Genomic DNA, 27,487 nt, shown 5'->3' with positions numbered 1-27,487 from the left:
CCAGATGTGCATCGGAAACTGCTACTGGTCTTCCAGGGAACGATCCAAGCGTGAACTCTTTGAAACATTACTCCCATGGAGGAAAGTGCGCATGGTGACTGTTGTATACAATCCCGATGCAATTTCTGTGTTTCATCAATACTCTGATAGTCCACCGATTACAGAATGCCTCCAGATGTTAATCGGAAACTACTACTGGTCTTCCAGGGAACGATCAAAGCGTGGACTGTTTGGGACATTACTCCCATGGAGTAAAGTGCGCATGGAGACTATTTTATTCAATCCCGATGCAATTTCTGTGTTTCATCAACACTCTGATAGTCTAAAGATTACGGAAAGCCTCCAGATGTGCATCGGAAACCACTACTGGTCTTCCAGGCAACGATCCAAGCGTAGACTGTTTCAGACATTACTCCCATGGAGGAAAGTGCGGATGGTGACTGTTGTATTCAATCCCGATGCAATTTCTGTGTTTCATCAACACTCTGATAGTCCACAGATTAAAGAATGGCACCAGATATGCATCGGAAACTACTACTGGTCTTCCAGGGAACGATCAAAGCATAGACTGTTTGAGAATTACTCCCTTGGAGGAAAGTGCGCATGGTGACTCCTGTATTCAATCCCCATGCAATTTCTGTGTTTCATCAACACTCTGATAGTCTACATATTACAGAATGCCACCAGATGTGCATCGGAAACTACTGCTGGTGTTCCACGGAACGATCAAAGCGTAGACTGTAGGAGACATTACTCCCGTGGAAGAATGTGCGCATGGTGACTGTTGTATTCAATCCCGATGCAATTTCCGTGTTTCATCAACACTCTGATAGTCTAAAGATTACGGAAAGCCTCCAGATGTGCATCGGAAACCACTACTGGTCTTCCAGGCAACGATCCAAGCGTAGACTGTTTCAGACATTACTCCCATGGAGGAAAGTGCGGATGGTGACTGTTGTATTCAATCCCGATGCAATTACTGTGTTTCATCAACACTCTGATAGTCCACAGATTAAAGAATGGCACCAGATATGCATCGCAAACTACTACTGGTCTTCCAGGGATCGATCAAATCGTCGACTGTTTGTGACTTACCTCCCGTGGTGGAAAGTGCGCATGGTGACTGTTGTATTTAATCCCGAAGCAATTTCTGTGTTTCATCAACACTCTGATAGTCAACAGATTACAGAATGCCAACAGATGTGCATCGGAAACTACTACTGCTCTTCCAGGGAACGATCAAATCGTAGACTGTTTGAGTATTACTCCCATGGAGGAAAGTGCGCATGGTAACTGTTGTATTCAATCCCGAGGAAATTTCTGTGTTTCATCAACACTCTGATAGTCCACAGATTACAGAAAGCCTCCAGATGTGCATCGGAAACTACTACTGGTCTTCCAGGGAACGATCAAAGCGTAGACTGTTAGAGACATTACTCCCATGAAGGAAAGAGCGCATGGTAAATGTTGTATTCAATCCCGATGCAATTTCAGTGTTTCATCAACACTCTGATTCTCCACAGATTACAGAATGCCTCCAGATGTGCATCCTAAACTACTATTTGTCTTCCGGGGAACGATCAAAGCGTAGACTCTTAGAGACATTACTCCCATGGAGGAAAAAGTGCATGGTAACTGTTGTATTCAAAACCCGATGCAATTTCTTTGTTTCATCAACACTCTGATACTCCACAGATAACAGAATGTCTCCAGATGAGCATCGGAAACTACTACTGGTCTTCCAGGGAACGATCAAAGCGTAGACTGTTTCAGACATTACTCCCATGGAGGAAAGTACGGATGGCGACTGTTGTATTCAATCCCGATGCTATTTCTGTGTTGCTTCAACACTCTGATAGTCCGCAGATTACACAATGCCACCAGAAGTGCATCGGAAACTACTACTGGTCTTCCAGGGAACGATCAAACCGTAGACTGTTTGAGACATACCTCCCGTGGAGGAAAGTGCGCTTGGTGACTGTTGTATTCATTCCCTATGCAATTTCTGTGTTTCATGAACACTCTGATAGTCCACAGATTACAGAATGGCACCAGATATGCATCGGAAACTACTACTGGTCTTCCAGAGAACGATCAAAGCATAGACTGTTTGAGAATAACTGCCATGGAGGAAAGTGCGCATGGTGAATGTTGTTTTCAATCCCGATCCAATTTCTGTGTTTCATCAACACTCTGATTGTCCACAGATTACAGAAAGCCTCCAGATATGCATCGGAAACTACTACTGGTCTTCCAGGGAACGATCAAAGCGAAGACTGTTGGACACATTACTCCCATGGAGGAAAGTGCGCATGGTGACTGTTGTATTCAATCCCGATGCAATTTCAGTGTTTCATCAACACTCTGATTCTCCACAGATTACAGAATGCCTCCAGATATGCATCGGAAACTACTACTTGTCTTCCGGGGAATGATCAAAGCGTAGACTGTTAGAGACATTACTCCCATGGAGGAAAGAGCGCATGGTGACTGTTGTATTCAATCCCGATGCATTTTCTGTGTTTCATCAACACCCTGATAGTCCACAGATTGCAGAATGCCACAAAATGTGCATCGGAAACTACTACTGGCTTTCCAGGGAACGATCAAAGCGTAGACTGTTAGAGACATTACTCCCATGGAGTAAAGTGCGCATGGTGACTGTTGTATTCAATCCCGATGCAATTTCTGTGATTCATCAACACTCTGATAGTCCACAGATTACAGAATGCCTCCAGATGTGCAATTGAAACTACTTCTGGTCTTCCAGGGAACGATCAAATCGTACACTGTTTAAGACATTACCCCCATGGAGGAAACTGCGCATGGAGTCTGTTGTATTCAATCCCGATGCAATTTCTGTGTTTCATCAGCACTCCGATAGTCCACAGATTACAGAATGCCTCCAGATGTGCATCGGAAACTGTTACTGGCTTTCCAGTGAACGATCAAAGCGTAAACGCTATGAAACATTACTCCCATGGAGGAAAGTGCTCATGGTGACTGTTGTATTCTATCCCGATGCAATTTCTGTGTTTCATCAACACTCTGATAGTCCACAGATTACAGAATGCCTCCGGATGTGCATCGGAAACTACTACTGGTCTTCCAGGGATCGATCAAAGCGTAGACTGTTTGGGACATTACTCCCATTGAGGGAAGTGCGCATTGTAACTGTTGTATTCAATCCCGATGCAATTTCTGTGTTTCATCAACACTCTGATAGTCCACAGAATACAGGATGCCTCCCGATGTGCATCGGAAACTACTACTGGTCTTCCAGGGAACGATCAAAGCGTAGACTGTTTGGGACATTACTCCCATGGAGGAAAGTGCGCATGGTGACTGTTGTATTCAATCCCGATGCAATTTCTGTGTTTCATCAACACTCTGATAGTCCACAGATTACAGAATGCCACGAGATGTGCATCGGAAACTACTACTGGTCTTCCAGGGAACGATCAAACCGTAGATTGTTTGAGACATACCTCCCATGGAGGAAAGTGTGCATGGTGACTGTTGTATTCATTCCCGATGCAATTTCTGTGTTTCATCAACACTCTGATAGTCCACAGATTACAGAATGGCACCAGATATGCATCGGAAACTACTACTGGTCTTCCAGGGAACGATCAAAGCATAGACTGTTTGAGAATTACTCACTTGGAGGAAAGTGCGCATGGTGACACCTGTATTCAATCCCCATGCAATTTCTGTGTTTCATCAACACTCTGATAGTCTACATATTACAGAATGCCACCAGATGTGCATCGGAAACTACTGCTGGTGTTCCAGGGAACGTTCAAAGCGTAGACTGTTTGAGACATTACTCCCGTGGAAGAATGTGCGCATGGTGACTGTTGTATTTATCCCGATGCAATTTCTATGTTTCATCAACACTCTGATAGTCCACATGTTACAGAATGCCTCCAGATGTTCATCAGAAACTACTACTGGTCTTCCAGGGAACGATAAAAGCGAAGACTGTTTGAGACATTACTCCCATTGAGGAAAGTGCACATGGTGACTGTTGTATTCAATCAGGATGCAATTTCTGTGTTTCATCAACACTCTGATAGTCCAAAAATTACAGAATGCCTCCAGATGTGCATCGGAAACTACTACTGGTCTTCCAGGGAACGATCAAAGCGTAAACTGTTTGAGACATTACTCCCATGGAGGAAAGTGCGCATGGTGTCTGTTGTATTCAATCCCGATGCGGTTTCTGTGTTTCATCAACACACTGATAGTCCACAGATTTCAGAATGCCTCCAGATGTGCATCGGAAACTACTACTGGTCTTCCCGCGAACGATCAAAGCGTCGACTGTATCAGACATTACTCCCATGCAGGAAAGTGCGGATGGTGACTGTTGTATTCAATCCCGATGCAATTTTTGGGTTTCATCAACACTCTGATATTCCACAGATTACAGAATGCCACGAGATGTGCATCGCAATCTACTACTGGTCTTCCAGGGAACGATCAAATCGTCGACTGTTTGTGACTTACCTCCCGTGGTGGAAAGTGCGCATGGTGAATGTTGTATTTAATCACGAAGCAATTTCTGTGTTTCATCAACACTCTGATAATCCACAAATTACAGAATGCCAACAGATGTGCATCGGAAACTACTACTGGTCTTCCAGCAAACGATCAAATCGTAGACTGTTTGAGAATTACTCCCATGGAGGAAAGTGCGCATGGTAACTGTTGTATTCAATCCCGATGCAATTTCTGTGTTTCATCAACACTCTGACAGTCCACAGATTATAGAAAGCCTCCAGATGTGCATCGGAAACTACTACTGGTCTTCCAGGGAACGATCAAAGCGTAGACTGTTAGAGACATTACTCCCACGGAGGAAAGTGCGCATGGTAAATGTTGTATTCAATCCCGATTCAATTTCAGTGTTTCATCAACACTCTGATTCTCCACAGATTACAGAATGCCTCCAGATGTGCATCGGAAACTACTATTTGTCTTCCGGGGAACGATCAAAGCGTAGACTCTTAGAGACATTACTCCCATGGAGGAAAGTGTGCATGGTAACTGTTGTATTCAAAACCCGATGCAATTTCTTTGTTTCATCAACACTCTGATACTCCACAGATTACAGAATGCCTCCAGATGAGCATCGGAAACTACTATTGGTCTTCCAGGGAACGATTAAAGCGTAGTCTGTTTGGGACATTACTCCCATGGAGGAAAGTGCGCATGGAGACTGTTGTATTCAATCACGATGCAATTTCTGTGTTTCATCAACACTCTGATAGTCCAAAGATTACGGAAAGCCTCCAGATGTGCATCGGAAACTACTACTGGTCTTCCAGGGAACGACAAAGCGTAGACTGTTAGAGACATTAGAGACATTACTGCCATGGAGTAAAGTGCGCATGGTGGCTGTTGTATTTAATCCCGATGCAATTTCTATGTTTCATCAACACTCTGATAGTCCACAGATTACAGAATGCCAAGAGATGTGCATCGGAAACTACTACTGGTCTTCCAGGGAACGATCAAAGCGTAGACTGTTTCAGACATTACTCCCATGGAGGAAAGTGCGGATGGTGACTGTTGTATTCAATCCCGATGCTATTTCTGTGTTTCATGAACACTCTGATAGTCCACAGATTGCAGAATGGCACCAGATATGCATCGGAAACTACTACTGGTCTTCCAGAGAACGATCAAAGCATAGACTGTTTGAGAATTACACCCATGGAGGAAAGTGCGCATGGTGAATGTTGTTTTCAATCCCGATCCAATTTCTGTGTTTCACCAACACTCTGATATTCCACAGATTACAGAAAGCCTCCAGATATGCATCGGAAACTACTACTGGTCTTCCAGGGAACGATCAAAGCTAAGACTGTTGGACACATTACTACCATGGAGGAAAGTGCGCATGGTGACTGTTGTATTCAATCCCGATGCAATTTCAGTGTTTCATCAACACTCTGATTCTCCACAGATTACAGAATGCCACCAGATATGCATCGGAAACTACTACTTGTCATCCGGGGAACGATCAAAGCGTAGACTGTTAGAGACATTACTCCCATGGATGAAATGCGCATGGTGACTGTTGTATTCAATCCCGATGCAATATCTGTGTTTCATCAACACTCTGATAGTCCAAAGATTACGGAAAGCCTCTAGATGTGCATCGGAAGCTACTACGGATCTTCCAGGGAACGATCAAAGCGTAGACTGTTAGAGACATTACTCCCATGGAGTAAAGTGCGCATGGTGACTGCTGTATTCAATCCCGATGCAATTTCTGGGTTTCATCAACACTCTGATAGTCCACAGATTACAGAATGCCACGAGATGTGCATCGGAAACTACTACTGGTCTTCCAGGGAACGATCAAACCGTAGATTGTTTGAGACATACCTCCCATGGAGGAAAGTGTGCATGGTAACTGTTGTATTCAAAACCCGATGCAATTTCTTTGTTTCATCAACACTCTGATACTCCACAGATTACAGAATGCCTCCAGATGAGCATCGGAAACTACTATTGGTCTTCCAGGGAACGATTAAAGCGTAGTCTGTTTGGGACATTACTCCCATGGAGGAAAGTGCGCATGGAGACTGTTGTATTCAATCACGATGCAATTTCTGTGTTTCATCAACACTCTGATAGTCCAAAGATTACGGAAAGCCTCCAGATGTGCATCGGAAACTACTACTGGTCTTCCAGGGAACGACAAAGCGTAGACTGTTAGAGACATTAGAGACATTACTGCCATGGAGTAAAGTGCGCATGGTGGCTGTTGTATTTAATCCCGATGCAATTTCTATGTTTCATCAACACTCTGATAGTCCACAGATTACAGAATGCCAAGAGATGTGCATCGGAAACTACTACTGGTCTTCCAGGGAACGATCAAAGCGTAGACTGTTTCAGACATTACTCCCATGGAGGAAAGTGCGGATGGTGACTGTTGTATTCAATCCCGATGCTATTTCTGTGTTTCATGAACACTCTGATAGTCCACAGATTGCAGAATGGCACCAGATATGCATCGGAAACTACTACTGGTCTTCCAGAGAACGATCAAAGCATAGACTGTTTGAGAATTACACCCATGGAGGAAAGTGCGCATGGTGAATGTTGTTTTCAATCCCGATCCAATTTCTGTGTTTCACCAACACTCTGATATTCCACAGATTACAGAAAGCCTCCAGATATGCATCGGAAACTACTACTGGTCTTCCAGGGAACGATCAAAGCGAAGACTGTTGGACACATTACTACCATGGAGGAAAGTGCGCATGGTGACTGTTGTATTCAATCCCGATGCAATTTCAGTGTTTCATCAACACTCTGATTCTCCACAGATTACAGAATGCCACCAGATATGCATCGGAAACTACTACTTGTCATCCGGGGAACGATCAAAGCGTAGACTGTTAGAGACATTACTCCCATGGAGGAAATGCGCATGGTGAATGTTGTATTCAATCCCGATGCAATATCTGTGTTTCATCAACACTCTGATAGTCCAAAGATTACGGAAAGCCTCTAGATGTGCATCGGAAGCTACTACGGATCTTCCAGGGAACGATCAAAGCGTAGACTGTTAGAGACATTACTCCCATGGAGTAAAGTGCGCATGTTGACTGTTGTATTCAATGCCGATGCAATTTCTGGGTTTCATCAACACTCTGATAGTCCACAGATTACAGAATGCCACGAGATGTGCATCGGAAACTACTACTGGTCTTCCAGGGAACGATCAAACCGTAGATTGTTTGAGACATACCTCCCATGGAGGAAAGTGTGCATGGTGACTGTTGTATTCATTCCCGATGCAATTTCTGTGTTTCATCAACACTCTGATAGTCCACAGATTACAGAATGGCACCAGATATGCATCGGAAACTACTACTGGTCTTCCAGGGAACGATCAAAGCATAGACTGTTTGAGAATTACTCACTTGGAGGAAAGTGCGCATGGTGACACCTGTATTCAATCCCCATGCAATTTCTGTGTTTCATCAACACTCTGATAGTCTACATATTACAGAATGCCACCAGATGTGCATCGGAAACTACTGCTGGTGTTCCAGGGAACGATCAAAGCGTAGACTGTTTGAGACATTACTCCCGTGGAAGAATGTGCGCATGGTGACTGTTGTATTTATCCCGATGCAATTTCTATGTTTCATCAACACTCTGATAGTCCACATGTTACAGAATGCCTCCAGATGTTCATCAGAAACTACTACTGGTCTTCCAGGGAACGATAAAAGCGAAGACTGTTTGAGACATTACTCCCATTGAGGAAAGTGCACATGGTGACTGTTGTATTCAATCAGGATGCAATTTCTGTGTTTCATCAACACTCTGATAGTCCAAAAATTACAGAATGCCTCCAGATGTGCATCGGAAACTACTACTGGTCTTCCAGGGAACGATCAAAGCGTAAACTGTTTGAGACATTACTCCCATGGAGGGAAGTGCGCATGGTGTCTGTTGTATTCAATCCCGATGCGATTTCTGTGTTTCATCAACACACTGATAGTCCACAGATTTCAGAATGCCTCCAGATGTGCATCGGAAACTACTACTGGTCTTCCCGCGAACGATCAAAGCGTCGACTGTATCAGACATTACTCCCATGCAGGAAAGTGCGGATGGTGACTGTTGTATTCAATCCCGATGCAATTTTTGGGTTTCATCAACACTCTGATATTCCACAGATTACAGAATGCCACGAGATGTGCATCGCAATCTACTACTGGTCTTCCAGGGAACGATCAAATCGTCGACTGTTTGTGACTTACCTCCCGTGGTGGAAAGTGCGCATGGTGAATGTTGTATTTAATCACGAAGCAATTTCTGTGTTTCATCAACACTCTGATAGTCCAAAAATTACAGAATGCCTCCAGATGTGCATCGGAAACTACTACTGGTCTTCCAGGGAACGATCAAAGCGTAAACTGTTTGAGACATTACTCCCATGGAGGAAAGTGCGCATGGTGTCTGTTGTATTCAATCCCGATGCGATTTCTGTGTTTCATCAACACACTGATAGTCCACAGATTTCAGAATGCCTCCAGATGTGCATCGGAAACTACTACTGGTCTTCCCGCGAACGATCAAAGCGTCGACTGTATCAGACATTACTCCCATGCAGGAAAGTGCGGATGGTGACTGTTGTATTCAATCCCGATGCAATTTTTGGGTTTCATCAACACTCTGATATTCCACAGATTACAGAATGCCACGAGATGTGCATCGGAAACTACTACTGGTCTTCCAGCAAACGATCAAATCGTAGACTGTTTGAGAATTACTCCCATGGAGGAAAGTGCGCATGGTAACTGTTGTATTCAATCCCGATGCAATTTCTGTGTTTCATCAACACTCTGACAGTCCACAGATTATAGAAAGCCTCCAGATGTGCATCGGAAACTACTACTGGTCTTCCAGGGAACGATCAAAGCGTAGACTGTTAGAGACATTACTCCCACGGAGGAAAGTGCGCATGGTAAATGTTGTATTCAATCCCGATTCAATTTCAGTGTTTCATCAACACTCTGATTCTCCACAGATTACAGAATGCCTCCAGATGTGCATCGGAAACTACTATTTGTCTTCCGGGGAACGATCAAAGCGTAGACTCTTAGAGACATTACTCCCATGGAGGAAAGTGTGCATGGTAACTGTTGTATTCAAAACCCGATGCAATTTCTTTGTTTCATCAACACTCTGATACTCCACAGATTACAGAATGCCTCCAGATGAGCATCGGAAACTACTATTGGTCTTCCAGGGAACGATTAAAGCGTAGTCTGTTTGGGACATTACTCCCATGGAGGAAAGTGCGCATGGAGACTGTTGTATTCAATCACGATGCAATTTCTGTGTTTCATCAACACTCTGATAGTCCAAAGATTACGGAAAGCCTCCAGATGTGCATCGGAAACTACTACTGGTCTTCCAGGGAACGACAAAGCGTAGACTGTTAGAGACATTAGAGACATTACTGCCATGGAGTAAAGTGCGCATGGTGGCTGTTGTATTTAATCCCGATGCAATTTCTATGTTTCATCAACACTCTGATAGTCCACAGATTACAGAATGCCAAGAGATGTGCATCGGAAACTACTACTGGTCTTCCAGGGAACGATCAAAGCGTAGACTGTTTCAGACATTACTCCCATGGAGGAAAGTGCGGATGGTGACTGTTGTATTCAATCCCGATGCTATTTCTGTGTTTCATGAACACTCTGATAGTCCACAGATTGCAGAATGGCACCAGATATGCATCGGAAACTACTACTGGTCTTCCAGAGAACGATCAAAGCATAGACTGTTTGAGAATTACACCCATGGAGGAAAGTGCGCATGGTGAATGTTGTTTTCAATCCCGATCCAATTTCTGTGTTTCACCAACACTCTGATATTCCACAGATTACAGAAAGCCTCCAGATATGCATCGGAAACTACTACTGGTCTTCCAGGGAACGATCAAAGCGAAGACTGTTGGACACATTACTACCATGGAGGAAAGTGCGCATGGTGACTGTTGTATTCAATCCCGATGCAATTTCAGTGTTTCATCAACACTCTGATTCTCCACAGATTACAGAATGCCACCAGATATGCATCGGAAACTACTACTTGTCATCCGGGGAACGATCAAAGCGTAGACTGTTAGAGACATTACTCCCATGGAGGAAATGCGCATGGTGACTGTTGTATTCAATCCCGATGCAATATCTGTGTTTCATCAACACTCTGATAGTCCAAAGATTACGGAAAGCCTCTAGATGTGCATCGGAAGCTACTACGGATCTTCCAGGGAACGATCAAAGCGTAGACTGTTAGAGACATTACTCCCATGGAGTAAAGTGCGCATGGTGACTGTTGTATTCAATCCCGATGCAATTTCTGTGTTTCATCAACACTCTGATAGTCCACAGACTACAGAATGCCTCCAGATGTGCAATTGAAACTACTTCTGGTCTTCCAGGGAACGATCAAAGCGTAGACTGTTTAAGACATTACCCCCATGGAGGAAACTGTGCATGGAGACAGTTGTATTCAATCCCGATGCAATTTCTGTGTTTCATCAGCACTCTGATAGTCCACAGATTACAGAATGCCTCCAGGTGTGCATCGGAAACTGTTACTGGCCTTCCAGGGAAGGATCAAAGCGTAAACTCTATGAAACATTACTCCTATGGAGGAAAGTGCGCATGGTGACTGTTGAATTCAATCCCGATGCAATTTCTGTGTTTCATCAACACTCTGATAGTCCACAGATTACAGAATGCCTCCCGATGTGCATCGGAAACTACTACTGGTCTTCCAGGGATCGATCAAAGCGTAGACTGTTTGGGACATTACTCCCATGGAGGGAAGTGCGCATTGTAACTGTTGTATTCAATCCCGATGCAATTTCTGTGTTTCATCAACACTCTGATAGTCCACAGATTACAGAATGGCACCAGATATGCATCGGAAACTACTACTGGTCTCCCAGGGAACGATAAAAGCGAAGACTGTTTGAGACATTACTCCCATTGAGGAAAGTGCACATGGTGACTGTTGTATTCAATCAGGATGCAATTTCTGTGTTTCATCAACACTCTGATAGTCCAAAAATTACAGAATGCCTCCAGATGTGCATCGGAAACTACTACTGGTCTTCCAGGGAAGGATCAAAGCGTAGACTGTTTGAGACATTACTCCCATGGAGGAAAGTGCGGATGGTGACTGTTGTATTCAATCCCGATGCAATTTTTGGGTTTCATCAACACTCTGATAGTCCACAGATTACAGAATGCCACGAGATGTGCATCGCAATCTACTACTGGTCTTCCAGGGAACGATCAAATCGTCGACTGTTTGTGACTTACCTCCCGTGGTGGAAAGTGCGCATGGTGAATGTTGTATTTAATCACGAAGCAATTTCTGTGTTTCATCAACACTCTGATAATCCACAAATAACAGAATGCCAACAGATGTGCATCGGAAACTACTACTGGTCTTCCAGCAAACGATCAAATCGTAGACTGTTTGAGAATTACTCCCATGGAGGAAAGTGCGCATGGTAACTGTTGTATTCAATCCCGATGCAATTTCTGTGTTTCATCAACACTCTGACAGTCCACAGATTACAGAAAGCCTCCAGATGTGCATCGGAAACTACTACTGGTCTTCCAGGGAACGACAAAGCGTAGACTGTTAGAGACATTACTGCCATGGAGTAAAGTGCGCATGGTGACTGTTGTATTTAATCCCGATGCAATTTCTGTGTTTCATCAACACTCTGATAGTCCACAGATTACAGAATGCCAAGAGATGTGCAACGGAAACTACTACTGGTCTTCCAGGGAACGATCAAAGCGTAGACTGTTTCAGACATTACTCCCATGGAGGAAAGTGCGGATGGTGACTGTTGTATTCAATCCCGATGCTATTTCTGTGTTTCATGAACACTCTGATAGTCCACAGATTGCAGAATGGCACCAGATATGCATCGGAAACTACTACTGGTCTTCCAGAGAACGATCAAAGCATAGACTGTTTGAGAATTACTCCCATGGAGGAAAGTGCGCATGGTGAATGTTGGTTTCAATCCCGATCCAATTTCTGTGTTTCACCAACACTCTGATATTCCACAGATTACAGAATGGCACCAGATATGCATCGGAAACTACTACTGGTCTTCCAGGGAACGATTAAAGGGTAAACTGTTTGAGACATTACATTTACGGAGGAATGTGCTCATGGTGACTGTTGTATTCAATCCCGATGCAATTTCTGTGTTTCATCAACACTCTGATAGTACACATATTACAGAATGCCTCCAGATGTGCATCGGAAACTGCTACTGGCCTTCCAGGGAACGATCCAAGCGTGAACTCTTTGAAACATTACTCCCATGGAGGAAAGTGCGCATGGTGACTGTTGTATACAATCCCGATGCAATTTCTGTGTTTCATCAATACTCTGATAGTCCACCGATTACAGAATGCCTCCAGATGTTAATCGGAAACTACTACTGGTCTTCCAGGGAACGATCAAAGCGTAGACTGTTAGAGACATTACTCCCATGGAGGAAATGCGCATGGTGACTGTTGTATTCAATCCCGATGCAATATCTGTGTTTCATCAACACTCTGATAGTCCAAAGATTACGGAAAGCCTCTAGATGTGCATCGGAAGCTACTACGGATCTTCCAGGGAACGATCAAAGCGTAGACTGTTAGAGACATTACTCCCATGGAGTAAAGTGCGCATGGTGACTGTTGTATTCAATCCCGATGCAATTTCTGTGTTTCATCAACACTCTGATAGTCCACAGACTACAGAATGCCTCCAGATGTGCAATTGAAACTACTTCTGGTCTTCCAGGGAACGATCAAAGCGTATACTGTTTAAGACATTACCCCCATGGAGGAAACTGTGCATGGAGACAGTTGTATTCAATCCCGATGCAATTTCTGTGTTTCATCAGCACTCTGATAGTCCACAGATTACAGAATGCCTCCAGGTGTGCATCGGAAACTGTTACTGGCCTTCCAGGGAAGGATCAAAGCGTAAACTCTATGAAACATTACTCCTATGGAGGAAAGTGCGCATGGTGACTGTTGAATTCAATCCCGATGCAATTTCTGTGTTTCATCAACACTCTGATAGTCCACAGATTACAGAATGCCTCCCGATGTGCATCGGAAACTACTACTGGTCTTCCAGGGATCGATCAAAGCGTAGACTGTTTGGGACATTACTCCCATGGAGGGAAGTGCGCATTGTAACAGTTGTATTCAATCCCGATGCAATTTCTGTGTTTCATCAACACTCTGATAGTCCACAGATTACAGAATGGCACCAGATATGCTTCGGAAACTACTACTGGTCTTCCAGGGAACGATCAAAGCATAGACTGTTTGAGAATTACTCACTTGGAGGAAAGTGCGCATGGTGACTCCTGTATTCAATCCCCATGCAATTTCTGTGTTTCATCAACACTCTGATAGTCTACATATTACAGAATGCCACCAGATGTGCATCGGAAACTACTGCTGGTGTTCCAGGGAACGATCAAAGCGTAGACTGTTTTAGACATTACTCCCGTGGAAGAATGTGCGCATGGTGACTGTTGTATTTATCCCGATGCAATTTCTATGTTTCATCAACACTCTGATAGTCCACATGTTACAGAATGCCTCCAGATGTTCATCAGAAACTACTACTGGTCTCCCAGGGAACGATAAAAGCGAAGACTGTTTGAGACATTACTCCCATTGAGGAAAGTGCACATGGTGACTGTTGTATTCAATCAGGATGCAATTTCTGTGTTTCATCAACACTCTGATAGTCCAAAAATTACAGAATGCCTCCAGATGTGCATCGGAAACTACTACTGGTCTTCCAGGGAAGGATCAAAGCGTAGACTGTTTGAGACATTACTCCCATGGAGGAAAGTGCGCATGGTGTCTGTTGTATTCAATCCCGATGCGATTTCTGTGTTTCATCAACACACTGATAGTCCACAGATTTCAGAATGCCTCCAGATGTGCATCGGTAACTACTACTGGTCTTCCCGCGAACGATCAAAGCGTCGACTGTATCAGACATTACTGCCATGCAGGAAAGTGCGGATGGTGACTGTTGTATTCAATCCCGATGCAATTTTTGGGTTTCATCAACACTCTGATAGTCCACAGATTACAGAATGCCACGAGATGTGCATCGCAATCTACTACTGGTCTTCCAGGGAACGATCAAATCGTCGACTGTTTGTGACTTACCTCCCGTGGTGGAAAGTGCGCATGGTGAATGTTGTATTTAATCACGAAGCAATTTCTGTGATTCATCAACACTCTGATAATCCACAAATTACAGAATGCCAACAGATGTGCATCGGAAACTACTACTGGTCTTCCAGCAAACGATCAAATCGTAGACTGTTTGAGAATTACTCCCATGGAGGAAAGTGCGCATGGTAACTGTTGTATTCAATCCCGATGCAATTTCTGTGTTTCATCAACACTCTGACAGTCCACAGATTACAGAAAGCCTCCAGATGTGCATCGGAAACTACTACTGGTCTTCCAGGGAACGACAAAGCGTAGACTGTTAGAGACATTACTGCCATGGAGTAAAGTGCGCATGGTGACTGTTGTATTTAATCCCGATGCAATTTCTGTGTTTCATCAACACTCTGATAGTCCACAGATTACAGAATGCCAAGAGATGTGCAACGGAAACTACTACTGGTCTTCCAGGGAACGATCAAAGCGTAGACTGTTTCAGACATTACTCCCATGGAGGAAAGTGCGGATGGTGACTGTTGTATTCAATCCCGATGCTATTTCTGTGTTTCATGAACACTCTGATAGTCCACAGATTGCAGAATGGCACCAGATATGCATCGGAAACTACTACTGGTCTTCCAGAGAACGATCAAAGCATAGACTGTTTGAGAATTACTCCCATGGAGGAAAGTGCGCATGGTGAATGTTGGTTTCAATCCCGATCCAATTTCTGTGTTTCACCAACACTCTGATATTCCACAGATTACAGAATGGCACCAGATATGCATCGGAAACTACTACTGGTCTTCCAGGGAACGATTAAAGGGTAAACTGTTTGAGACATTACATTTACGGAGGAATGTGCTCATGGTGACTGTTGTATTCAATCCCGATGCAATTTCTGTGTTTCATCAACACTCTGATAGTACACATATTACAGAATGCCTCCAGATGTGCATCGGAAACTGCTACTGGCCTTCCAGGGAACGATCCAAGCGTGAACTCTTTGAAACATTACTCCCATGGAGGAAAGTGCGCATGGTGACTGTTGTATACAATCCCGATGCAATTTCTGTGTTTCATCAACACTCTGATAGTCCACCGATTACAGAATGCCTCCAGATGTTAATCGGAAACTACTACTGGTCTTCCAGGGAACGATCAAAGCGTGGACTGTTTGGGACATTACTCCCATGGAGTAAAGTGCGCATGGAGACTATTGTATTCAATCCCAATGCAATTTCTGTGTTTCATCAACACTCTGATAGTCCACAGATTACGGAAAGCCTCCAGATGTGCATCGGAAACTACTACTGGTCTTCCAGGGAACGATCAAAGCGTAGACTGTTTCAGACATTACTCCCATGGAGGAAAGTGCGGATGGTGACTGTTGTATTCAATCCCGATGCAATTTCTGTGTTTCATCAACACTCTGATAGTCCACAGATTAAAGAATGGTACCAGATATGCATCGGAAACTACTACTGGTCTTCCAGGGAACGATCAAAGCATAGACTGTTTGAGAATTACTCCCTTGGAGGAAAGTGCGCATGGTGACTCCTGTATTCAATCCCCATGCAATTTCAGTGTTTCATCAACACTCTGATAGTCTACATATTACAGAATGCCACCAGATGTGCATCGGAAACTACTGCTGGTGTTCCACAGAACGATCAAAGCGTAGACTGTAGGAGACATTACTCCCGTGGAAGAATGTGCGCATGGTGACTGTTGTATTCATCCCTATGCAATTTCTATGTTTCGTCAACACTCTGATAGTCCACATGTTACAGAATGCCTCCAGATGTTCATCGGAAACTACTACTGGCCTTCCAGGGAACGATAAAAGCGCAGACTGTTTGAGACATTAGTCCCATTGAGGAAAGTGCACATGGTGACTGTTGTAATCAATCAGGATGCAATTTCTGTGTTTCCTCAACACTCTGATAGTCCACAGATTACAGAATGCCTCCAGATGTGCATCGGAAACAACTACTGGTCTTCCAGGGAACGATCAAATCGTAAACTCCTTGAGACATTACTCGCATGGAGGAAAGTGCGCATGGTGACTGTTGTATTCAATCCCGAAGCAATTTCTGTGTTTCATCAACACTCTGATAGTCCAAAAATTACAGAATGCCTCCAGATGTGCATCGGAAACTACTACTGGTCTTCCAGGGAACGATCAAAGCGTAGACTGTTTGAGACATTACTCCCATGGAGGAAAGTGCGCATGGTGACTGTTGTATTCAATCCCGATGCAATTTCTGTGTTTCATCAACACTCTGATAGTCCAAAAATTACAGAATGCCTCCAGATGTGCATCGGGAACTACTACTGGTCTTCCAGGGAACGATCAAAGCGTAGACTGTTTGAGACATTACTCCCATGGAGGAAAGTGCGCATGGTGACTGTTGTATTCAATCCCGAAGCGATTTCTGTGTTTCATCAACATACTGATAGTCCACAGATTACAGAATGCCACGAGATGTGCATCGCAAACTAGTACTGGTCTTCCAGGGAACGATCAAATCGTCGACTGATTGTGACTTACCTCCCGTGGTGGACAGTGCGCATGGTGACTGTTGTATTTAATCCCGAAGCAATTTCTGTGTTTCATCAACACTCTGATAGTCAACAGATTACAGAATGCCAACAGATGTGCATCGGAAACTACTACTGGTCTTCCAGGGAACGATCAAAGCGTAGACTGTTAGAGACATTACTCCCATGGAGGAAAGAGCGCATGGTAAATGTTGTATTCAATCCCGATGCAATTTCAGTGTTTCATCAACACTCTGATTCTCCACAGATTACAGAATGCCTCCAGATGTGCATCGGAAACTTCTATTTGTCTTCCGGGGAACGATCAAAGCGTAGACTCTTAGAGACATTACTCCCATGGAGGAAAAAGTGCATGGTAACTGTTGTATTCAATACCCGATGCAATTTCTTTGTTTCATCAACACTCTGATACTCCACAGATAACAGAATGCCTCCAGATGAGCATCGGAAACTACTACTGGTCTTCCAGGGAACGATCAAAGCGTTGACTGTTTGAGACATTACTCCCATGGAGGAAGTGCGCATGGTGGCTGTTGTAATCAATCCCGATGCAATTTCTGTGTTTCATCAACACTTTAAAAGTCCACATATTACAGAATGCCTCCAAATGTGCATCGGAAACTACTACTGGTCTTTCAGGGAACGATTAAAGCGTAGACTGTTTGAGACATTACTTTTACGGAGGAATGTTCTCATGGTGACTGTTGTATTCAATCCCGATGCAATTTCTGTGTTTCATCAACACTCTGATAGTACACAGATTACAGAATGCCTCCAGATGTGCATCGGAAACTGCTACTGGTCTTCCAGGGAACGATCAAAGCGTGAACTCTTTGAAACATTATTCCCATGGAGGAATGTGCGCATGGTGGCTGTTGTATACAATCCCGATGCAATTTCTGTGTTTCATCAATACTCTGATAGTCCACCGATTACAGAATGCCTCCAGATGATAATCGGAAACTACTACTGGTCTTCCAGGGAACGATCAAAGCGTAGACTGTATGGGACATTACTCCCATGGAGGAAAGTGCGCATGGAGACTGTTGTATTCAATCCCGATGCAATTTCTGTGTTTCATCAACACTCTGATAGTCCAAAGATTACGGAAAGCCTCCAGATGTGCATCGGAAACTACTACTGGTCTTCCTGGGAACGACAAAGCGTAGACTGTTAGAGACATACCTCCCGTGGAGGAAAGTGCGCTTGGTGACTGTTGTATTCATTCCCTATGCAATTTCTGTGTTTCATGAACACTCTGATAGTCCACAGATTACAGAATGGCACCAGATATGCATCGGAAACTACTACTGGTCTTCCAGGGAACGATCAAAGCGTAGACTGTTTCAGACATTACTCCCATGGAGGAAAGTGCGGATGGTGACTGTTGTATTCAATCCCGATGCTATTTCTGTGTTGCTTCAACACTCTGATAGTCCGCAGATTACACAATGCCACCAGAAGTGCATCGGAAACTACTACTGGTCTTCCAGGGAACGATCAAACCGTAGACTGTTTGAGACATATCTCCCGTGGAGGAAAGTGCGCTTGGTGACTGTTGTATTCATTCCCTATGCAATTTCTGTGTTTCATGAACACTCTGATAGTCCACAGATTACAGAATGGCACCAGATATGCATCGGAAACTACTACTGGTCTTCCAGAGAACGATCAAAGCATAGACTGTTTGAGAATTACTGCCATGGAGGAAAGTGCGCATGGTGAATGTTGTTTTCAATCCTGATCCAATTTCTGTGTTTCATCAACACTCTGATAGTCCACAGATTACAGAAAGCCTCCAGATATGCATCGGAAACTACTACTGGTCTTCCAGGGAACGATCAAAGCGAAGACTGTTGGACACATTACTCCCATGGAGGAAAGTGCGCATGGTGACTGTTGTATTCAATCCCGATGCAATTTCAGTGTTTCATCAACACTCTGATTCTCCACAGATTACAGAATGCCACCAGATATGCAACGGAAACTACTACTTGTCTTCCGGGGAACGATCAAAGCGTAGACTGTAAGAGACATTACTCCCATGGAGGAAAGTGCGCATGGTGACTGTTGTATTCAATCCCGATGCAATTTCTGTGTTTCATCAACACTCTGATAGTCCACAGATTACAGAATGCCTCCAGATGTGCAATTGAAATTACTTCTGGTCTTCCAGGGAACGATCAAAGCGTAGACTGTTTAAGACATTACCCCCATGGGGGAAACTGTTCATGGAGACTGTTGTATTCAATATCGATGCAATTTCTGTGTTTCATCAGCACTCTGATAGTCCACAGATTACAGAATGCCTCCAGATGTGCATCGGAAACTGTTACTGGCCTTCCAGGGAACGATCAAAGCGTAACCTCTATGTAACATACCTCCTATGGAGGAAAGTGCGCATGGTGACTGTTGTATTCAATCCCGATGCAATTTCTGTGTTTCATCAACACTCTGATAGTCCACAGATTACAGAATGCCTCCGTGCATCGGAAACTACTACTGGTCTTCCAGGGATCGATCAAAGCGTAGACTGTTTGGGACATTACTCCTATGGAGGGTAGTGCGCATTGTAACTGTTGTATTCAATCCCGATGCAATTTCTGTGTTTCATCAACACTCTGATAGTCCACAGAATACAGAATGCCTACCGATGTGCATCGGAAACTACTACTGGTCTTCCAGGGAACGATCAAAGCGTAGACTGTTTGGGACATTACTCCCATGGAGGAAAGTGCGCATGGTGACTGTTGTATTCAATCCCGATGCAATTTCTGTGTTTCATCAACACTCTGATAGACCACAGATTACAGAATGCCACGAGATGTGCATCGGAAACCACTACTGGTCTTCCAGCAAACGATCAAATCGTAGACTGTTTCAGACATTACTCCCATGGAGGAAAGTGTGGATGGTGACTGTTTTATTCAATCCCGATGCTATTTCTGTGTTTCATCAACACTCTGATAGTCCACGGATTACAGAATGCCACCAGATGTGCATCGGAAACTACTACTGGTCTTCCAGGGAATGATCAAACCGTAGACTGTTTGAGACATACCTCCCGTGGAGGAAAGTGCGCATGGTGATTGTTGTATTCATTCCCGATGCAATTTCTGTGTTTCATCAACACTCTGATAGTCCACAGATTACAGAGTGGCACCAGATATGCATCGGAAACTACAACTGGTCTTCCAGGGAACGATCAAAGCATAGACTGTTTGAGAATTACTCCCTTGGAGGAAAGTGCGCATGGTGACTCCTGTATTCAATCCCCATGCAATTTCTGTGTTTCATCAACACTCTGATAGTCTACATATTACAGAATGCCACCAGATGTGCATCGGAAACTACTGCTGGTGTTCCAGGGAACGATCAAAGCGTAGACTGTTTGAGACATTACTCCCGTGGAAGAATGTGCGCATGGTGACTGTTGTATTCATCCCGATGCAATTTCTATGTTTCATCAACACTCTGATAGTCCACATGTTACAGAAAGCCTCCAGATGTTCATCGGAAACTACTACTGGTCTTTCAGGGAACGATAAAAGCGCAGACTGTTTGAGACATTACTCCCATTGAGGAAAGTGCACATGGTGACTGTTGTATTCGATCAGGATGCAATTTCTGTGTTTCATCAACACTCTGATAGTCCACAGATTACAGAATGCCTCCAGATGTGCATCGGAAACTACTACTGGTCTTCCAGGGAACGATCAAATCGTAATCTCCTTGAGACATTACTCGCCTGGAGGAAAGTGCGCATGGTGACTGTTGTATTCAATCCCGAAGCAATTTCTGTGTTTCATCAACACTCTGATAGTCCAAAAATTACAGAATGCCTCCAGATGTGCATCGGAAACTACTACTGGTCTTCCAGGGAACGATCAAAGCGTAGACTGTTTGAGACATTACTCCCATGGAGGAAAGTGCGCATGGTGACTGTTGTATTCAATCCCGATGCAATTTCTGTGTTTCATCAACACTCTGATAGTCCAAAAATTACAGAATGCCTCCAGATGTGCATCGGAAACTACTACAGGTCTTCCAGGGAACGATCAAAGCGTAGACTGTTGAGACATATCTCCCATGGAGGAAAGTGCGCATGGTGACTGTTGTATTCAATCCCGATGCAATTTCTGTGTTTCATCAACACACTGATAGTCCACAGATTTCAGAATGCCTCCAGATGTGCATCGGAAACTACTACTGGTCTTCCCGCGAACGATCAAACCGTCGACTGTATCACACATTACTCCCATGCAGGGAAGTGCGGATGGTGACTGTTGTATTCAATCCCGATGCAATTTCTGTGTTTCATCAACACTCTGATAGTCCACAGATTACAGAATGCCACGAGATGTGCATCGCAAACTACTACTGGTCTTCCAGGGAACGATCAAATCGTCGACTGTTTGTGACATACCTCCCTTGGTGGAAAGTGCGCATGGTGACTGTTGTATTTAATCCCGAAGCAATTTCTGTGTTTCATCAACACTCTGATAGTCCACAGATTACAGAATGCCTCCAGATGTGCATCGGAAACTACTACTGGTCTTCCAGGGAACGATCAAAGCGTAGACTGTTAGAGACATTACCCCCATGGAGGAAAGTGCGCATGGTAAATGTTGTATTCAATCCCGATGCAATTTCAGTGTTTCATCAACACTCTGATTCTCCACAGATTACAGAATGCCTCCAAATGTGCATCGGAAACTACTACTGGTCTTCTAGGGAACGATTAAAGCGTAGACTGTTTGAGACATTACTTTTACGGAGGAATGTGCTAATGGTGACTGTTGTATTCAATCCCGATGCAATTTCTGTGTTTCATCAACACTCTGATAGTGTACCGCTTACAGAATGCCTCCAGATGTTAATCGGAAACTACTACTGGTCTTCCAGGGAACCATCAAAGCGTAGACTGTTTGGGACATTACTCCCATGGAGGAAAGTGCGCATGGTGACTGTTGTATTCAATCCCGATGCAATTTCTGTGTTTCATCAACACACTAATAGTCCACATATTACAGAATGCCTCCAAATGTGCATCGGAAACTACTACTGGTCTTCCAGGGAACGATTAAAGAGTAGACTGTTTGAGACATTACTTTTACGGAGGAATGTGCTAATGGTGACTGTTGTATTCAATCCCGATGCAATTTCTGTGTTTCATCAACACTCTGATAGTACACAGATTACAGAATGCCTCCAGATGTGCATCGGAAACTGCTACTGGTCTTCCAGGGAACGATCAATGCGTGAACTCTTTGAAACATTACTCCCATGGAGGAAAGTGCGCATGGTGACTGTTGTATACAATCCCGATGCAATTTCTGTGTTCCATCAATACTCTGATAGTGTACCGATTACAGAATGCCTCCAGATGTTAATCGGGAACTACTACTGGTCTGCCAGGGAACGATCAAAGCGTAGACTGTTTGGGACATTACTCCCATGGAGGAAAGTGCGCATGGTGACTGTTGTATTCAATCCCGATGCAATTTCTGTGTTTCATCAACACACTGATAGTCCACAGATTTCAGAATGCCTCCACATGTTCATCGGAAACTACTACTGGTCTTCCAGGGAACGATCAAATCGTAAACTCCTTGAGACATTACTCCCATGGAGGAAAGTGCGGATGGTGACTGTTTTATTCAATCCCGATGTTATTTCTGTGTATCATCAACACTCTGATAGTCTACAGATAGCAGAATGCCACCAGATGTGCATCGGAAACTACTACTGTTCTTCCAGGGAACGATCAAACCGTAGACTGTTTGAGACATACCTCCCGTGGAGGAAAGTGCGCATGGTGATTGTTGTATTCATTCCCGATGCAATTTCTGTGTTTCATCAACACTCTGATAGTCCACAGATTACAGAGTGGCACCAGATATGCATCGGAAACTACTACTGGTCTTCCAGGGAACGATCAAAGCATAGACTGTTTGAGAATTACTCCCTTGGAGGAAAGTGCGCATGGTGACTCCTGTATTCAATCCCCATGCAATTTCTGTGTTTCATCAACACTCTGATAGTCTACATATTACAGAATGCCACCAGATGTGCATCGGAAGCTACTGCTGGTGTTCCAGGGAACGATCAGCGCGTAGACAGTTTGAGATATTACTCCCGTGGAAGAATGTGCGCATGGTGACTGTTGTATTCATCCCGATGCAATTTCTATGTTTCATCAACACTCTGATAGTCCACATGTTACAGAATGCCTCCACATGTCCATCGGAAACTACTACTGGTCTTCCAGGGAACGATCAAATCGTAAACTCCTTGAGACATTACTCCCATGGAGGAAAAGGCGCATGGTGACAGTTGTATTCAATCCCGATGCAATATCTGTGCTTCATCAACATTCTCATAGTCCAAAAATTACAGAATGCCTCCAGATGTGCATCGGAAACTACTACTGGTCTTCCAGGGAACGATCAAAGCGTAGACTGTTTGAGACATTACTCCCATGGAGGAAAGTGCGCATGGTGACTGTTGTATTCAATCCCGATGCAATTTCTGTGTTTCATCAACACTCTGATAGTCCAAAAATTACAGAATGCCTCCAGATGTGCATCGGAAACTACTACTGGTCTTCCAGGGAACGATCAAAGCGTAGACTGTTTGAGACATTACTCCCATGGAGGAAAGTGCGCATGGTGACTGTTGTATTCAATCCCGATGCAATATCTGTGTTTCATCAACACACTGATAGTCCACAGATTTCAGAATGCCTCCACATGTGCATCGGAAACTACTACTGGTCTTCCAGGGAACGATCAAAGCGTCGACTGTATCACACATTACTCCCATGCAGGAAAGTGCGGATGGTGACTGTTGTATTCAATCCCGATGCAATTTCTGTGTTTCATCAACACTCTGATAGTCCAAAAATTACAGAATGCCTCCAGATGTGCATCGGGAACTACTACTGGTCTTCCAGGGAACGACCAAAGCGTAGACTGTTTGAGACATTACTCCCATGGAGGAAAGTGCGCATGGTGACTGTTGTATTCAATCCCGATGCGATTTCTGTGTTTCATCAACACACTAATAGTCCACATATTACAGAATGCCTCCAAATGTGCATCGGAAACTACTACTGGTCTTCCAGGGAACGATTAAAGAGTAGACTGTTTGAGACATTACTTTTACGGAGGAATGTGCTAATGGTGACTGTTGTATTCAATCCCGATGCAATTTCTGTGTTTCATCAACACTCTGATAGTACACAGATTACATAATGCCTCCAGATGTGCATCGGAAACTGCTACTGGTCTTCCAGGGAACGATCTAAGCGTGAACTCTTTGAAACATTACTCCCATGGAGGAAAGTGCGCATGGTGACTGGTGTATACAATCCCGATGCAATTTCTGTGTTCCATCAATACTCTGATAGTGTACCGATTACAGAATGCCTCCAGATGTTAATCGGAAACTACTACTGGTCTGCCAGGGAACGATCAAAGCGTAGACTGTTTGGGACATTACTCCCATGGAGGAAAGTGCGCATGGTGACTGTTGTATTCAATCCCGATGCAATTTCTGTGTTTCATCAACACTCTGATAGTCCACAGATTACAGAGTGGCACCAGATATGCATCGGAAACTACTACTGGTCTTCCAGGGAACGATCAAAGCATAGACTGTTTGAGAATTACTCCCTTGGAGGAAAGTGCGCATGCTGACTCCTGTATTCAATCCCCATGCAATTTCTGTGTTTCATCAACACTCTGATAGTCTACATATTACAGAATGCCACCAGATGTGCATCGGAAGCTACTGCTGGTGTTCCAGGGAACGATCAGCGCGTAGACAGTTTGAGATATTACTCCCGTGGAAGAATGTGCGCATGGTGACTGTTGTATTCATCCCGATGCAATTTCTATGTTTCATCAACACTCTGATAGTCCACATGTTACAGAATGCCTCCACATGTTCATCGGAAACTACTACTGGTCTTCCAGGGAACGATCAAATCGTAAACTCCTTGAGACATTACTCCCATGGAGGAAAGTGCGCATGGTGACTGTTGTATTCAATCCCGATGCAATTTCTGTGTTTCATCAACACTCTGATAGTCGAAAAATTACAGAATGCCTCCAGATGTGCATCGGAAACTACTACTGGTCTTCCAGGGAACGATCAAAGCGTAGACTGTTTGAGACATTACTCCCATGGAGGAAAGTGCGCATGGTGACTGTTGTATTCAATCCCGATGCAATATCTGTGTTTCATCAACACACTGATAGTCCACAGATTTCAGAATGTCTCCACATGTGCATCGGAAACTACTACTGGTCTTCCAGGGAACGATCAAAGCGTCGACTGTATCACACATTACTCCCATGCAGGAAAGTGCGGATGGTGACTGTTGTATTCAATCCCGATGCAATTTCTGTGTTTCATCAACACTCTGATAGTCCAAAAATTACAGAATGCCTCCAGATGTGCATCGGGAACTACTACTGGTCTTCCAGGGAACGACCAAAGCGTGGACTGTTTGAGACATTACTCCCATGGAGGAAAGTGCGCATGGTGACAGTTGTATTCAATCCCGATGCGATTTCTGTGTTTCATCAACACACTGATAGTCCACAGATTTCAGAATGCCTCCAGATGTGCATCGGAAACTACTACTGGTCTTCCCGCGAACGATCAGAGCGTCGACTGTATCAGACATTACTCCCATGCAGGAAAGTGCGGATGGTGACTGTTGTATTCAATCCCGATGCAATTTCTGTGTTTCATCAACACTCTGATAGTCCACAGATTACAGAATGCCACGAGATGTCAATCGCAAACTACTACTGGTCTTCCAGGGAACGATCAAATCGTCGACTGTTAGTGACTTACCTCCCGTGGTGGAAAGTGCGCATGGTGACTGTTGTATTTAATCCCGAAGCAATTTCTGTGTTTCATCAACACTCTGATAGTCAACAGATTACAGAATGCCAACAGATGTGCATCGGAAACTACTACTGGTCTTCCAGGGAACGATCAAATCGTAGACTGTTTGAGTATTACTCCCATGGAGGAAAGTGCGCATGGTAACTGTTGTATTCAATCCCGAGGAAATTTCTGTGTTTCATCAACACTCTGATAGTCCACAGACTACAGAAAGCCTCCAGATGTGCATCGGAAACTACTACTGGTCTTCCAGGGAACGATCAAAGCGTAGACTGTTAGAGACATTACTCCCATGGAGGAAAGAGCGCATGGTAAATGTTGTATTCAATCCCGATGCAATTTCAGTGTTTCATCAACACTCTGATTCTCCACAGATTACAGAATGCCTCCAGATGTGCATCGGAATCTACTATTTGTCTTCCGGGGAACGATCAAAGCGTAGACTCTTAGAGACATTACTCCCATGGAGGAAAAAGTGCATGGTAACTGTTGTATTCAAAACCCGATGCAATTTCTTTGTTTCATCAACACTCTGATACTCCACAGATTACAGAATGCCTCCAGATGAGCATCGGAAACTACTACTGGTCTTCCAGGGAACGATCAAAGCGTTGACTGTTTGAGACATTACTCCCATGGAGGAAGTGCGCATGGTGGCTGTTGTATTCAATCCCGATGCAATTTCTGTGTGTCATCAACACTTTAATAGTCCACATATTACAGAATGCCTCCAAATGTGCATCGGAAACTACTACTGGTCTTTCAGGGAACGATTAAAGCGTAGACTGTTTGAGACATTACTTTTACGGAGGAATGTTCTCATGGTGACTGTTGTATTCAATCCCGATGCAATTTCTGTGTTTCATCAACACTCTGATAGTACACAGATTACAGAATGCCTCCAGATGTGCATCGGAAACTGCTACTGGTCTTCAAGGGAACGATCAAAGCGTGAACTCTTTGAAACATTATTCCCATGGAGGGAAGTGCGCATGGTGACTGTTGTATACAATCCCGATGCAATTTCTGTGTTTCATCAATACTCTGATAGTCCACCGATTACAGAATGCCTCCAGATGTTAATCGGAAACTACTACTGGTCTTCCAGGGAACGATCAAAGCGTAGACTGTTTGGGACATTACTCCCATGGAGGAAAGTGCGCATGGAGACTGTTGTATTCAATCCCGATGCAATTTCTGTGTTTCATCAA

The sequence above is a fragment of the Schistocerca gregaria genome, chromosome 3, assembly GCF_023897955.1.
Source record: "Schistocerca gregaria isolate iqSchGreg1 chromosome 3, iqSchGreg1.2, whole genome shotgun sequence".
In the NCBI taxonomy this organism is placed as follows: Eukaryota; Metazoa; Arthropoda; class Insecta; order Orthoptera; family Acrididae; genus Schistocerca; species Schistocerca gregaria.
Note: the sequence above shows the minus strand (reverse complement) of the source record.